General features: G+C 55.4%; 1 protein-coding gene across 5 annotated transcripts in view; it reads right to left on the bottom strand.

Annotated features, from left to right (window-relative positions):
• The window catches only part of DOCK1 (dedicator of cytokinesis 1), a 413,576-nt gene that overhangs the window by 79,179 nt on the left and 319,394 nt on the right, over positions 1-15,003 (bottom strand). The gene's annotated exons all lie outside the window — the stretch shown is intronic.

Consider the following 15,003-nt stretch of genomic DNA (forward strand, 5'->3'; position numbering starts at 1 on the left):
ATGCAAGAGGAATTGGCGTTAGGTCACAGACAACAAACTTAATTACGCTTCCTCTGTTAAAGCAGCAGGAAGCAGCCAGAGTCAGAAATCTAGGTTACTTGCTAGGAAGCCCTGCCCTCTGAGGACATGATCTTAGCTACGCATGCCCGGAGGAGCTCCTGTTTCCAGCCGTCCCTGCCTGTCCCTGGCCATCCCTGTCCCTGCCTGTCCCTGGCCATCCCTGTCCCTGGCCATGCCGGAGCCACCAACGGCCAGTTAGCATGGGAGGCAGGAGAAAGGGGGTCTCCGTCTGGGGCTTTACAGAGGTCCCCATCTCCACCTCCCACCGCGACCTGCTGCTCCACGGCCACTGTCACCGCGGCCTCTCACTCTCCCAATGCGGACAGCTCTAAGGAAGGGGCTTTGCAGACACTGTCCCTATAGGAAACCTAGCAGGGGGACCCAGGACCGAAACAGATGAGACGAATGGCCTGGGACAGGGTTTGCTGTTTTAGTCACCGAAGAAAACTGAAGTCGGCGTTATGTGACTTCTTCTCTGGGGACATTAAATAGAGCCAGAAGGAGGGATTCGTATTTTAGGTGACACTAATCTGAGAACGTGGGGATCCTGGTCGTGTTCACGCACCAAGGGCAGACTGAGCAGAGAGGCCAGGTTTTCCAAAGATTAAATGAATTTTATAATTTATTGGAAAAAAGCTGAATACAGGACATTTAAGGCATCCTGACAAATGAACACAGGACCAGGACAAAATCACTAAATTCAGGACATGCTTCGTATGTACAGAACACCTGGCAAGCCCCCTCGGCCCCCTAGACATGGGCGGGGGTCTCCGTGTCACCCTCAGCCTCCCGCAGAGGACGCGTGGCCACAGAGGAGGTGGCCCGCCCTACCCGTTTGACCCTCGCGTTCAGATAGCACCGCACCAAACCCAGCAACTGGAGGACGTCCCCAAGGCCGGCGGTATAGGACAACGTGCCGTCCTTCTAGGGGTGGGCCCTCAGGCAGCACAAAGAGAGTGGGCACCGATGAATTTTTTCCCTTAATTTTTCCTTCAGTTTTAGCACTTGGGGTTCTCGAGAGTTCCCTAGGGTCCTTACATGCTCTCTCCAGCCCTCTGTGCAAATAATGACGTTTGCTGGGACCTGCGTTGTTATTACGGGGTAATTATTTTGCCTCAAGAGAGCACCCGGACTGTTGCAACATGCTACTTCTAATTAAGAGCTGGAACAATGTCAGCTGGTTCAATCAAGACATTTCTCAAAATGCCTTAAAAAGTATGCCTCTGAAGTAATAGGAAGTCTGAACAAAAACTTTTTAATGAACTGACAACTGGGCAAGAGCAGTGTCTGAGAGTCTATAATTTAGATTCGCTCTACGTTTTTCAAAAAACCAGGACAAAGCCCAAATGACACAGAATGGGAGTTGTACGAGGAACACTAGAGGGAACATAAATAAAAACCGTCATCGCTGCGGTAAACAAAGCTGAGATGAAGCGCAAGCCTGATGAGCCAGAGCCACATCTCGTCCTCAGACGCATCCCGGACACAAATTATATCCGACGGTTCCCACTTCACGGGATTAAAAACTTCGCAATGCTCCGCGTTGGCTAGAAGATAAATCAATTATCTAACTAGGTAAAAAGAAATTTAAAGAGAGACTAATCTTCAGGTCAGAGTATCTATTACCTGCTGTTATTCATGAGTTAATTCTAATCCATGTCAAATTAGGGAAAATACATAGGAAAATCACATTAGAAACTTTTGTACAACAATCTGCTTTTATTCACAGAGGAATATGAAAATGATCACAAGCTGTGCCAAGCGAGTGGACAGCAGGATGCCTTACTATTCTGAAATGTGGGGATCCAGACTATGGCATTGGGTTAAAAGGGAAGACGTGTCCTATGACTTAGGACACAGGCTGGGCGTAGGCTGGAAGGCTTCACCCTGCAGCGTTTTACAGGCGAGGTCCCGCCAGCCCTGCCTCCCGGCCTGCGTCCCCGCTCTGTTCTGCACTAAAGGGGACGTGGGAGCTGCGAGGGGGGCTGTCCCTGAAAGCTGCCCCCTGTAAAGCAGAGCGATAAACGTGGCAGGTCTTAATCATTATCTGTTCATTGAGCGGAGGGGAACTTAGCGAGTGGAACGTAATCGGGAACCAATTTAACTATTAGAATTTTCCAGCGCAATTACAGTCACTAAAATGACTATTATGACAGAGCCTCAGGGATCCCCAGCACCTCTGTTACCCAGCGTTTTCTGCCCATAAAGCTGGACGATGAGGTGGCTCATTACTACAGAGGGAAACGTACTGAGAAAGGCATGGAACTTCCAGGGGAGTACAAAGCCCCGTTTCTCAAGTGGCAGAGCTGGGTTCTTTTTTTTTTTTATTCCTTCCCTAAACTTACTTTAAGTTGCATAATTAGATTGTACAGTTCAATATGAGGGCATTTAAATACCTCTGCATTAAAACAAGAGTCGCTTTGAGGCAAAAAATGCATCTTTTAATAAAATGTTTTGCCCAAAGTGGGTGGAAAAAAAAAGAAATAAATTAAAAGTGGCAGATTCTATGCCTGCAGAACACCGAGTCACGGAATAGTAGCTGGAAATTTGCCTTAAGATGAGTCTCGCATACTTCGGGAATGCTGGGAAGGAGAGGCGACTCAAGGCGAAGTGATACGAGACGCAGAGGACATGGGAGCGGCGATGGACATGGGAGCGGCGATGGACATGGGAGCGGCGATGACCGCGCCGCCCCGGCTGACCGGCCTCCGAGCCCAGCCCCGCGTGGCGGAGGCGCCCTCCGTCAGCAGCGACCGGAGAGGACCAGCCGCTTTGCTGTAGGGGGAGCTTGGGAGGGAAACGAAGTCACCCACAAAGAAGTGACTTCGACGGAAGACCCTGGCGGAGCGGAGGCGGCGGAATGCGCAGAGCGCGGGGGCCTGCGTGGGACCCGCCTCGCCGCTCTGCAACGTGAAGAGCAGAAAGACCGATGTGGCTAGAACTTTCTGTGATTGAGGCTGAAAGGGCTGGCGGGAGCTGGTCTGAGAGGGGCTGGAGATGCCAGGTGTGGCATCCACACCTCGGCTGTTGGAACTGGGGGGCCCCGAAGCCCCCCCTGGATGGGGTGCAGGAGCAGGAGAGTCAAAAGCTTCAGCTGCTTTTGTTCCCTGAAGCACTAGCAGCGCTCCCTTTCCCCAAGATTTCATTCCTTTTCCAAATCAGTGAGCCTTCAGCATCCATCAGACTCTTAGCTAGAACCTACGTTGCTCCGAACCAGCCTGCGATGCCCGCGGGAGCGCAGAGGAGTCCCAGGCCGTGTCTGCTCCGGCCCGGGCCCCGCCCTCGGCACCCTGGGGTCTCTCCGACTCAGATTCCCCCCAAAGAATGCTCGTGGCCAAGGCGCCACCGTGGGCTGAGAGCTGGGGACGCGACCCCGGTTCGCGCGCTTCCTCCCGCATGCGGCCAGCCCTCGCTTCTGCAGCTCTGTCGTGATGACCATTTCCTGCTCGCCTTGTGCGTTCCGCCCACAGAACACATGTCACCTAATGCTCTCAAGCCCGCTGGGGTAAGAATTTCCTAACGAATGAAACGGGGCCTCAGCGACGCAGGAGCTCGGCTCCTAGACGGGCAGACTGGGACCAAGGCCACAGCCCGGCCACCGGGGCATGCTGCCTTGCCGGGAGCCCAGTCGGCGTGGTCAGCAGGATAGGAGTAACCCCTGCAGCTGTGTCGCCCTCCCCTGCACTGAGGAAAACTTCCAGAATACACAACAGCAGACGGCGGAAGCCAGCCATGCACCCTTCAGCCAGCGGCAGCGTCCTCCCCCACGCTGGACCCCTCCCACGTGACCATTATCGTTATCATTAAATTAACAGACTTTGTTTTTCAAGCAGTTTTCGGTTTGCGGCAAAATCAGGCGGAAAGAACAGAGATCCCCCCTGTGTCCTCTGGCACAGCCTCCCCCACCCCCACTGGAGCGGTGCACTGGTCACATCTGTCACAGCTGATGAACTCACACCGGTACGTCATGGTCGCCCGAAGCCCGCAACTACATCGGCGTTCGCTCTTGGGGTCGTTCGTTCTATGGGTTTGGACAAACGTAGAGTGACAGGCTCCACTGTCGGGGCGTCACACCACGGCATTCGCCGCCCTGAGAATCCTCGCCCTCCTGCTGAGAGCCTGCCCCGAAGACCTCCATCCCGTCCTCACGGATCTGCCTTTCCCAGGATGCCATACGGTTGGAAGCATACTTTTCAGATCGGCCCATGCCCTATTATTTTTGTGTTTTCTAAGTGCATTTTTTGCCAGGTTTAAGACTCTTAACATTTAAGGCACTTCAGAGCAAAGGCTTAAAGCACGTTCTCTTGTGAGAATTTCCTAACTCTTCTTGGCAGCGGGAGCCTCTGCCTGACACATTGGTCCTTTTGTGGCTGGCTTATTTCACTTGGCATAATGTTTGTTCCTCCAAGTTTAGCATGTGCCAGAATTTCCTTCCTTTTTAAGACAGAATAATATTCCATTTTATGTATATGTCACATTTCGTTTATCCACCGATGGACACGTGGGTTGCTTCCGCCTTTTGGCTGCTGACGCTAATGCAGGTGTGGGCATGGATGTGCAAATATCTTTTCAAGTCCTTCACTTCACTTTTTTGGTGCATGTGCCCAGACGTGAAACTGACAGATCACGTGGTAATTCTAATTCGACTTTCTGAGGCACTGCCAAACTGTCTTTCATACTGCACTAACACGCACGAGGCTTCCGACACTCCTCAGTTTGGTTTTTGTTTTTGTTTTTGATAGTGGCCATCCTAATGGTGTGAGGTGGTTTAAATAAAGTTTTATTAGAACACAGCGATGTCCATTCACTCCGGGATTTTCCGTGGCTGCCTTCCCAATACAACAGCAGGGCTGAGCAGTTGTGCCTACAGTTATGTGACCCTTTGCGGACAATGTGCCATCCCCGCCACGCTGCGATTCGACTGCGATCTGTGTCCTGCGCAGATTTTGAGAGTTCTTCACCTGGTCAGAGAGCACGGAAGGCTCCTGCCTGGTCGTCAGAAAACAAAACCTGATGACCAAAAAGCCCCCTCCAAAGCCTAGAAGAGACAGTGTCCCTCGCTGAGCCCCGAGGCGCAGTTACCAAGCGTTGGGATGGAAGTGGCTTGGGCAGCACAGCGGCGAGTGGACAGGTGGTTCCTGCCACTTGTACCTCCAGGGCACCCAGCGTGTCTTCAGGAAGTCTTACTCCTGGGTCGGGCTATAAGTATTCGTAAAGCCACCCTCTCCTTCTACCTCATCACCTACTTTGTCTTCTCTCCCCTTCCCTCCCCCCAACGCTGCCGGGTTCTCCTATTTCAACGTCAAAAAATTAGCGTTGATGTGGGGGCCCCTGGGGTAGGGGGAAAAATCCCCAAGACAGACACGTACGGGACGCCCACAGTGAGAATTCTCTGTAGCGGCAGGAGGCAGAGGAGTGGGCGTATGCGGACCCTAAAAATCAGCCGTGACAGAGGCCCTGACGCCCCCAGAGACTGCTCCACCAGCACCCAGCACCTCTGCAGGCCTCTCTCCCCCCTCCCACCCCCGTCCCGGGCTCTCCTACTGCCCCTGCAGTGACTAGCTGGAGGCGTCAAGGACAGCCACGGTGCATCTGCCACCGCAGGCTGGGCGGCAGAAGCAGCAGGAAGGGACAGGCGACCCCGTTTAGGCACAGGTGCAGAGCGCCCCGGGAGATCTGCTTTCTGGGTGTCAGAGAGTGTGCGATCGTGTGTCCCCGAAATGCTTTCCGGGTTCCGAACACGTGGGGGTGGGGCGCAGGGAAGGAAGGGGTTAGAGCTTCCGTCTGGTAAGGAAACATTCACAAATAGATAGCGGTGATGGTCGCACTGTGACATACAACGACTGCCACCGAACTGTACATGTTAAAATGGCAAAATTTAAGTTACATATATTTAGTATTGTAAACAAGAAAAACAAGCAGGAAAGGGACCTGGGCATTTCTAGAAACATCCGTGGCGGTGCCACGATCTTCCTGTTCACATCTGTCATCAGTGTGCCTCAGCTCCGCGATGAAGCGTGCTCCTGCATGCACGCACGTGTGCACACACATGCATACACACACACGTGGGACTGAGAACCTCTGACTTTTACTCTCCAGAGAACCAGGTGGTTTGGGTGTGTTCTGGGAGTAGTTTAGGCACGAACATAAATAGACATAATAACGACAACAACAGCCGTCCACTCAGAGCCCTTGAAGGCCAGTTTAAGAGATACACTCCCAGTAGCCAGTGGCTCGCCAACCTTTAATCAGAAAACCACCTTCCAGATGACTTCCTGGGCAGATGCTGTGGCTGGCCTTAACGTGACCGAAAGCAGAAATGGGAAAGGAATAGTTATTAAAAATTATTTCTTTTGTGAAATTTGTGTCTTCCTAACGAATAGAATGGACAATAGAAATGGAAACAACGCTCCTTAAGGCACGGACATGAGCTGAGACACTTTAGAGACTACCCTGCTCAAGTGGGAACAAGGTGTATGGCTCCAGGTACCTGGGGGACGAGGCCCAGAGCCTGACCCTCAGTGCCAGGGCCCAGCCGCCAGCTTGGACGACTCTGGCTGCCTGATGACGACTATAAGCTTAAGTGAATCTGGCCTGCAGCGGACTTTCTCAGCGCCTAGAATGACAGAGAGGTGGCTCACGAAATCCTCAGGGCAGACTGTGCTCACTGACTGCGCCCGTTGGTGAGAATTTGTTTGAATAAATGTCTGTGTGCGACTGACTTCGACCCGAGACTTTCCTGCATTATGACCTGGTAGCAAAGTGCTAGGACACGGCCAGCTCTCAGCCACTCCTAGTGATGAACAACCGGCAGCAGCTATGGAAAAGAACCTAAACCTTGGCCAGTCCCCACAGTGCAGCTCCCTCGGGGCGTGACTTGGCCTCGACCTGGCCCTCAGCTGCCACATCTGCAAAACGGGCTGAGAGAGAGTGCTGCCCCTCAGGTGACGAACGTGCGAGTGCCCAGGGCTGCTCCATGGGGCCAAACTCGGGGCTGTCTTCTCAGAGTGCCCTTAGGAGATACACTGTCCACTTGTCTTTGAATTCTACTATTGGCATGCTACTTTAACGGATGCCTAATTAATGGTAAGCACGAGATGACTGGCACATGAGAGTTAAGGCCACTTCATGTTTCCCAGGAGAGGTGGCTGGTGCTAGGTTGTCAACTGAATTTGAGATGGGGGATTTCCGTTCAGCCTGTCTCTCTGTCATTCCAGGTCCAGGGGCTGAAGGCACCAGAAGCTCATTTCTCTTCCCACAAGGGTCTCCTCTGAGACAGAATGGACCTAACACTTCTTCTCCACGGCCTTGAGAATATCTTTGTTTTCCTGCTATTTCTTGATCCTGCGACACCCACAGCTAAGCTGGGAGAGCCCAAGGACCCCTCCCGAGAATGGAGGACCAGCTTTGTGTGCGCGGCATCCTCCCTGAGTTCTACCTGCACTGCACGGGCTCGGCCTGGAGGGACGGCCAGAGACACTCGTGCACGGTGGCTTATTTCGCAGTTGACCTGGGGGCCACCCATCAGGAAGAAAAACACGGGCTGAGATGCTGAAACGCACAGCAGGAGAAAAGCGGGCTCTTGTTCATCATACGCAAAGACAAGAGCTGACGCTGACGGAGCAGCGCTCACCTGCACGTGTGGGGTTAGGCGCTCACGTCCGCTCTCTGCAATGTCACGGGAGGGACACAAAGGGCCCACAAGGGCCGCCACTGACCCAGGTAGGCGCAGAGCAGAGATGAGAAGCCAAGTTCCCGCCCATCCTTCTCCCCGCTGCAAGACTCACAGGCCACGGGGGGCGGAGAAGGTCGTGACCGCAGCCCAGACGCAGGCACCCCCCCTCCCCCACAGGAAGCACCCACGGATTCCACTGAGCGGCCCGCCGTCACCAAGGAAGGGCCCTTTGTAGATACACTGGCTTCTAGAAGACACGTCAGGGAAACTACAGACGAAGCAGGCTGCCTTGGGTTTGGCATGACCGGCTGAAAGGGAATATGCGCACGGAGCTCCAAGCCGGGGCGTCCAGGTGCGGCAGCCCACGTGGAGGGGACATCCCGGGGTGGGGGGCGGGCGCGGTGGAAAGGAGGCCACATCTGCAGCTTTTACAGGGAACAGAGTCACACCCCACAGAAGCAGCAGCCACACAGCCCTGTACTGGTGCCGCTGCTTGCTCCGGGCCATGTCTCGCTCGGGGTGGGGGCTGGGCAAGCACAAGCCACGGGCTTCTGCAAGGTTATCTGGAAAGGTCGTCATCCCCCACTTTACATCTGCACATGGGAAAGGTGCGGGTGAGGATGGGCCTGCAGAGGGGAGGCGTGGGTTGGAGAGGTGGAACTTTCTACCTGTGGGAAGGGACTGGGGTTCTCCAAGCGGAAGTGTGGGGCTGAATTATTTAGGATTCTTGGGCTTCTAACGTGGGGGGACTGACCTCTGGGGGACCCAGGATTTGTGGAACAGACTGTGAGGGGCATGGGGGAGCCTCGCGGAGGGCCAGACCAGCAGCTCTGCCGACGGATTTCTCTGCTCAGACTTCTGCTCTCCAAGCCCCAGTCCCAGCGAGCGCGGGGGACAAAGCGTCCAGGGCCCAGGCGGCTCCGTGGGCAGGAATACAGAGCCGTCGGATGAGCTGGGGGCGGCTGAGAGAACACAGTTCTCAGCTCTCCAGGCCGAGACGCCCGACTTGCCCGCAACATGCCGCGGCATCAAAAATTTACAACAGCAATGAGTGGAATCACTCTTTACGTGGGCGCCGAGAAAACCTTTATGCAACTGTCTGTCATTCAGGACAAAACCCACAAACGTCAGATTAAATCGAGAGGAGGTGCAGCCGCCCTGCCTTGTGCCGACTCACTCCCAGGTCTGCAGACAGACAGCGCGGGGGTCCTGGCCCCCTGCCCGGCCGGGCTGGACAGAGGGGGGGCCAAGGACAGCGAAAGGGGAGCTGACCCGGGGTCACAGAGCGGGAACGAGAGCCGCCCCGGCATTTTGTTAAAGTAGGACGTTCGCAAGGGCCCCAGCAGTGCCCCTGAGTGCCCCGGCGCCCTCGGCGGCTGCATCACACGGCCACGGCCTGGTGGCTTAAAACGACACATGTTTACCCGAGGCCGCAAGTCCAACCCCGAGCTCACTGGACCACTCGGCACCGCGCCACGTCCTCTGGAGGCTCCAGCGGAGGTGCCACCGCCCCGGCCGCCCCTGCTGCCGCACGCCCTCCGCAACCACGACAGCCCCGTGCCGCGGGCGTCGCTCGCTCACAGGACCGGCGCATCCTGGGGGCCCTCGTTCTGCCTGCCACGCCGCAGCGACCAAAGGGCCGGGCAACCCTGGCGGCTGTGTTGGTCCAAAGCGCCGACAGGTGTGTCTCTCCCAGCCCCGGGCACCTGAGTCTGTGTCCCGGAAGGCAGAGTCCACAGGTCAGCCATTCCCTGTACCCGCCATACCGCCTTGCCCATGACAGGTTCTTAGAATTACTGATCATCCATCACTGATTATTGATGACAGCATGTGAATAACATGCATCCGTTATCAAAATGGCACTCGCCCCGTGGGAGGGTTTAGTCCAGGGATCAGCGAGCTTTTTCTGCAAAAGGCCAGATAGTGAGTTCGGTGCTGTAGGCCACGTGGTGCCTGGTGCCAGCGACTTCGCTCTGCAGAGAAAGCAGCGGAAGGAAAACTCACAGGCGTGGGCAGGGCCGCGGCCGGCGGAACTTCGTTTACGGACACTGAAATCTGAACGTCACATAAATTTCATGTGTCGGGAAACACTCTCTCGACTTTTTGTTTTCAACGCTTGTAGTGTCTCAACCTCTGGTTTAAAAAACTGTGCTTGTGCCCATGTCCCATTGCCTGTCATTCCTGCCCCCACTATGTGCCAGGAAGCGTCAGTCAGGGATGGTGGGGGATGGGCTGAGTTAGGAAACGGGGCGCGGAGGGGGGCTAGGGCTTCTGCCTGGTGCCACGGCATGGAAGGCGCCACGTAGAGCGATGTCTACAGCCGTGAGACGCACCCAGAGCGGCTCCTCTGGGGAGTTAGGGTCCTGGGTTCAGGCTCAGGGACCCCGAGTGCCAGGTCAGAAACCAGGGGGAAGGTCAAGGGTGGGATGTGCGTGTGGAACTGGATCCAAGTCCACGTACAAACGCATCGTTGGGAATGGATGGGACACCGTGGGAGAGCCATCTTGGAGTAGGGCGGAAAGGGAAGACCCACAGAGGAGCCTAGAGAAACGCCGGCACCTCCTCTGGGCGGAGGGACCCGACAGTGAGGGCCACGGGGGTCGGGGTGGGCGAGGGGAGAGGGGCTCCTGCGGGCCGGGCCTGGGGCTCACTTGTTTTCGTCCCAGCCACCCTGAGTATCCGGTAAATATGTCCTGAACAGGTGGACGGCGAGGGACTGGGCTGTGGGTTCAGGACGCCCTGTCTCATCACCCCCGCTCTCGTCCCTTCGCTGCTCTTCATGCCCAGGGTCCGGGCTCTTCGCCCTCCTGCGCACCTGCTGCTCGCCCCGTCTGCCTGGAGCCCACTGCTCAGGGTGCTCTCTCGCTCACGGCCGCCAGCCCTGCGGCCCGGCTCTGACCTTGTTTTGGGTCCTTCCTCCAGTCCACGGTGTCCGATCTGACGCTATCGAACCTGACGTGCTGCTGGCCGCGTGGCTGGGCGGGCGGGGGCAGCTCCTTCCACTTATGCAACTGTCTGCACCGGCCCCTCCGTGTCGGCAGCCCGGGCCTTCTGGAAAGGCTCAAAATAGACTTTCTTTTTTTTTTTAAACCTAACTTAACATCTGCCTCTGCTCTCCCTGCCAGATTCCTTCTCTGTTGTTGTTACTTTTTTTTAATGACCTCTTTCTTTCTTCCATGCTCTTCTAATCACATGTCTGTGCTAAAGACAGGGGGTGGGGAGTCAAGGCGTGAGAGTCTGCAGAGCCGGGCCCGTCACCGCTGCGGGGAGGAGCTGCGAGCCTGGACGGGGTGCAGGAGCCGGCTGGGTGCTAAAGTTCTCTGCAGGGGAAGCCCGAGAGGCAGTTCTCATCGCCTGCAAACTATGAACGACGATGCATCCGCCCGACAGGTCGACCGATTAAACGAGGCCCAAGACAAGTGGACGTGGCAAGCACCCCGACTCCCCCTCCACCTAGAAGTCCGTGCGGGGAGAGGCGGTGAGCGAAGACCGAGTCTGCCCGCTTAGAGGTCCGCGCTCCTGAGACGTCAGCAATAAAAGCGCGCTGCGCAGACACACGGCCGCGTGGGCTCTGTGGGGAGCAGCCAAAGGTCACCTTCTCGGCCGACCACGGCGTTAGGGAACGGGCATTGCTTGGGCTGAAGGGGAAGGAATTCGGGATTTGCTTGTTCTGTCTAGAAAATACATTCAACGCAACAGTTCCATTGTCCACGTTCCCCCACCTTCACCACCCACATGTGGCCACGGGGACAGTGGGTATTGACTTTTGCTATTGACGAGAGGTAAGTGGGTGATCCCAAGCTAACGATCGCCTTCCTTCTTAATGCTGAGTGACTTATTACCCATAAACACACACGAAAGGGCCCCGGGAAGCTCCCGCCACCCAAACACATGCACGTTAAGCTTGTTAATTGAAAACATAATATGTGTTGCGGAGATTAAAATATATTGGATTCATTCGGGCCCTATTCTTCCCCATTGTCCCACATACATTTTCTTTACGCTACACAATCAAATTAGTTCCCCTGCTACGGAAATTATTTCCACACAATAAATCAATTTTATGGCGAGGCTACGACTATCCTATTTAAAGGAAACGCGAATCCGTGATGGAAACGGTTTGCTTCCCGATGCGACCGCGGGCTGCGCGCGCTGCCGGCCACCTCCGACGTCTGCTTCCTTTTCTTCCGCTCATCGTCCCTGGGGAAGGCAGGGTGTTGCTGGGTGGCGAGGAGGCAGACGGGGCCAAGGCTGCTCCGGCAACCCAGGCTCTGGCCAAGGACAAGCCCTTCTCGCCCCCAAGGAGGGTCCCCCGGCCTCCCTGCCGCAAGCAGCTCGGCCCGCCGGGCACTCACTCTCTGGGCCCCTTCGAAGTTTTTTTGTAGCACTTGTGAGGCACCGACATGACACAGAAGGACACAATAATCGAAACACCCTACACGCTGGGATAATGCACCACGCTGAGGCCCACGCAGGGCGGGCTTCGCTCTTGCTGGCGGGAGGTGGGAAAGGGGAAGCGTCGACCCCAGGTGGCCCTGGCACACGGCCTTGTAGGACGGGCACAGGGCTGGGTCCCAGTGACCTTCTTCCACTGCTTCCCACGTGCGGGGCCTTTGCACGTGCTGTTCTCTGTCCCTGGTGGGCTCCTGCTTCCCACCTGGGCACACCTGGTTAACCCCTTCCACTGTTTCAGCTCCCAGCCCCGCTGGTCCCACTAGGCCCTCGTCACATGCTCCCCAAAGATTACGCACCTCTCAGGGGTTTGCATGGTATTTGTCATTATACGTTCACTCGTTCCATGGTTTGAGCCATGTCCGGTGACATCTGCCTCCACCCCCCGCCCCCCAGAGAGCCTCAGCTCTGAGAGCAGGGTCCCCACTTCCTTTAGAGTGCGTTTATCCCCAGCACCCGGCACTCCATATGACCCTCAGTGGACACACACTAAGCACTGAATAGAGGAAGAATGAACAAACATTCCCACCACAATGATGCGAAAGCTCATTTATCATTTTAAACCTGAAAGCCGCTGAATGTAGCAAAGCAGCATCCCGCCGGGCCCGTGTGCATCGTCCGCCCGAGGGGGTAGCAAGGAAGGTTCCTGCCTGCTCCTCAGGGACTGTGCCCCAGACGTGCGACCGGCTGCCCAGCAGAGACGCTGCCACCAACGTCCCTCTGTCACCCAAAGGCCACCGTCTTCCTCGTCCTCCAGCAAAGGTGAGGCCGAGCCCGCGGGAGCTGGAGCAGCGGCGGATTCCACGGGTGGCGACTGCTGAGTACCTCACGGCACGGTGGCCGCTGTCATTTAAATGCCTCTGAGCGTCAGGCACAGGACACGTGGGCACGGTCAGGAGTCCGAAAGATGTAAAGCGAGTTCATTACCTCACCCAGCCAGACCCCGTGAGATGGCCCCAAGGCAAGACACTGTCAGACGGCCGTCCAGGAGGCTGTGGCACGGGGTTCTTTTGTGAACAACAGTCTCACTATTACCAACCGACAAACCCGCACCAGAGCCCGGAGCTCCTAGTGCAGATACCGCGTGTCCTCGCCACCAGCCCACGGGTGACTTCAGGTGCTCAGATGTGTGAGGCGCCCGGCCCTGGGTGGCCTCTTGAGAATTACCCACATGAACATGGCAAGCAAGCAAAAAGAGAAAAATTTATACGACTGACAAATCAAATAACTCCGTATCATGTTGCGTTTTAGAAAAAACACCGTTTCCATGTTTTTTCTGGAAAAGGCTCCAGCAGACTAAACCTTTCCCTCCTGGTCTAAACCCAGACACATGGGGTCCACTGTGGGGGCTGCGTTGCTTTTAGCTCCGGGTTTTTGAATAAGAACACAGCGGGCACACTTGCCCCTACCCAAAGGTTCCCATTAAAAACACACACTCAGTAAGGTCACAGAATTATGATCAAAAGTGGCTGAAACACAGAGTGTGGGCCCAAAAAAGCTGTCGGCTAAGTCTCCAAATAGCTTTACTAAGGTCTGTCAAATTCAGGCAAATGATCCAGGACAACGATGCACGAGTGTCCACAGACGCGGCAGCTCATTTTAGCTAGTGGCAGACCAGTGAACAAGGTTTTGGGTGAAACATCCTATTATTTTAGGGGAGTTTCTATGTTCCACACTGACATTTCTCACGGCCTCGAGGGATGCAGGGGCTCTGTTCTTGGTGGAGGGTGGTTGTTTAAAGTTCATCCACACAGAGGTCTTCAGGTGCCCCGGGGAGGGTGGGGTCAGGGGCGGGGGGCAGCAGAGGTGGGAGCTGCCAGAGGAGCGTGAGCAGCCCCTGTCCCCAGGCCCACTGTGTGGCTTCCCCAGAGCTGCCCCTGGGCTTCTCCACAGGATAACGCTGCCTCCCAGGCCCACACTCAGTTGCTTTGCCAACGCCATTCTTTCGAATGGAAAAGTCATACATCTTTGTCCAAATCATCCACGGTGGGAAAAAAAGCAAAACCCGAGCTGTCACAAAAACCACCCAAACACAGCGCTTTCACATACAAAAACAGGAAAAAAAGAAAGGAAGAAGACCCTTTAGCTTTTAATGCTCTGTTCAAAATGAGTCACAGAGAACAGACGGCTTTTTCTAACATTTTCTCAACATGATTTCTGATTTCTAGGAATAAAAAAAAAAAAATCAACATCACCTCCTACTTTCTAACCAATATTGTGTTACCATCGGATACATACAGTCCATCAGACTCCTGCCCCCCCAATCCTACATGGGGACAGGAGCTCCGGTGCTTGTCCCCAGCTGGTCGAGTGGATACGTGAAATGCTGTAACTCAGCGGGGATGGCTTCGGGGGCCTCCTAACAGTCGAAGGTAGCAGGGCTGCACATCGATTTGCTAGGTCCGCCGTGACAAGGCACCAGGCCAGGGTGCTTAGACCTCAGAAATCCATCTTGCCACAATGTGGAGGCCAGAAGTCCGGGCTTGGGGTGTAGGCAAGGTCGGCTTCTTGTGGCCTCTGTCCTTGGCGTGTAGATGGTCACCTCCCTGTGTCCTCATATGGCCTCCCCCGTAAGCTTCTGTGTCCTAATCTCCTGTTCTTAAAAGGGGACCACACGGGATTGGGGCCACCGTCGTCATCTTATTTTATCTCTAGTTGTCTCCGGGAGGCCTTATCTTCATTCTGAGGAACTGGGGATTAGGACCTTCGATCTACGAAGGTGGGGGTGGGAGGCAGGCTCATTCCCCTGGAGTCTTTCTCACTTGGTTCCCAGCCCACGGGGCAGGTTTCCCGCGACGCACCTGCGTATCTGGTGT

The sequence above is a fragment of the Pteropus medius genome, unplaced genomic scaffold (assembly GCF_902729225.1).
Source record: "Pteropus medius unplaced genomic scaffold, Ma_sr-lr_union100, whole genome shotgun sequence".
Taxonomy (NCBI): domain Eukaryota; kingdom Metazoa; phylum Chordata; class Mammalia; order Chiroptera; family Pteropodidae; genus Pteropus; species Pteropus medius.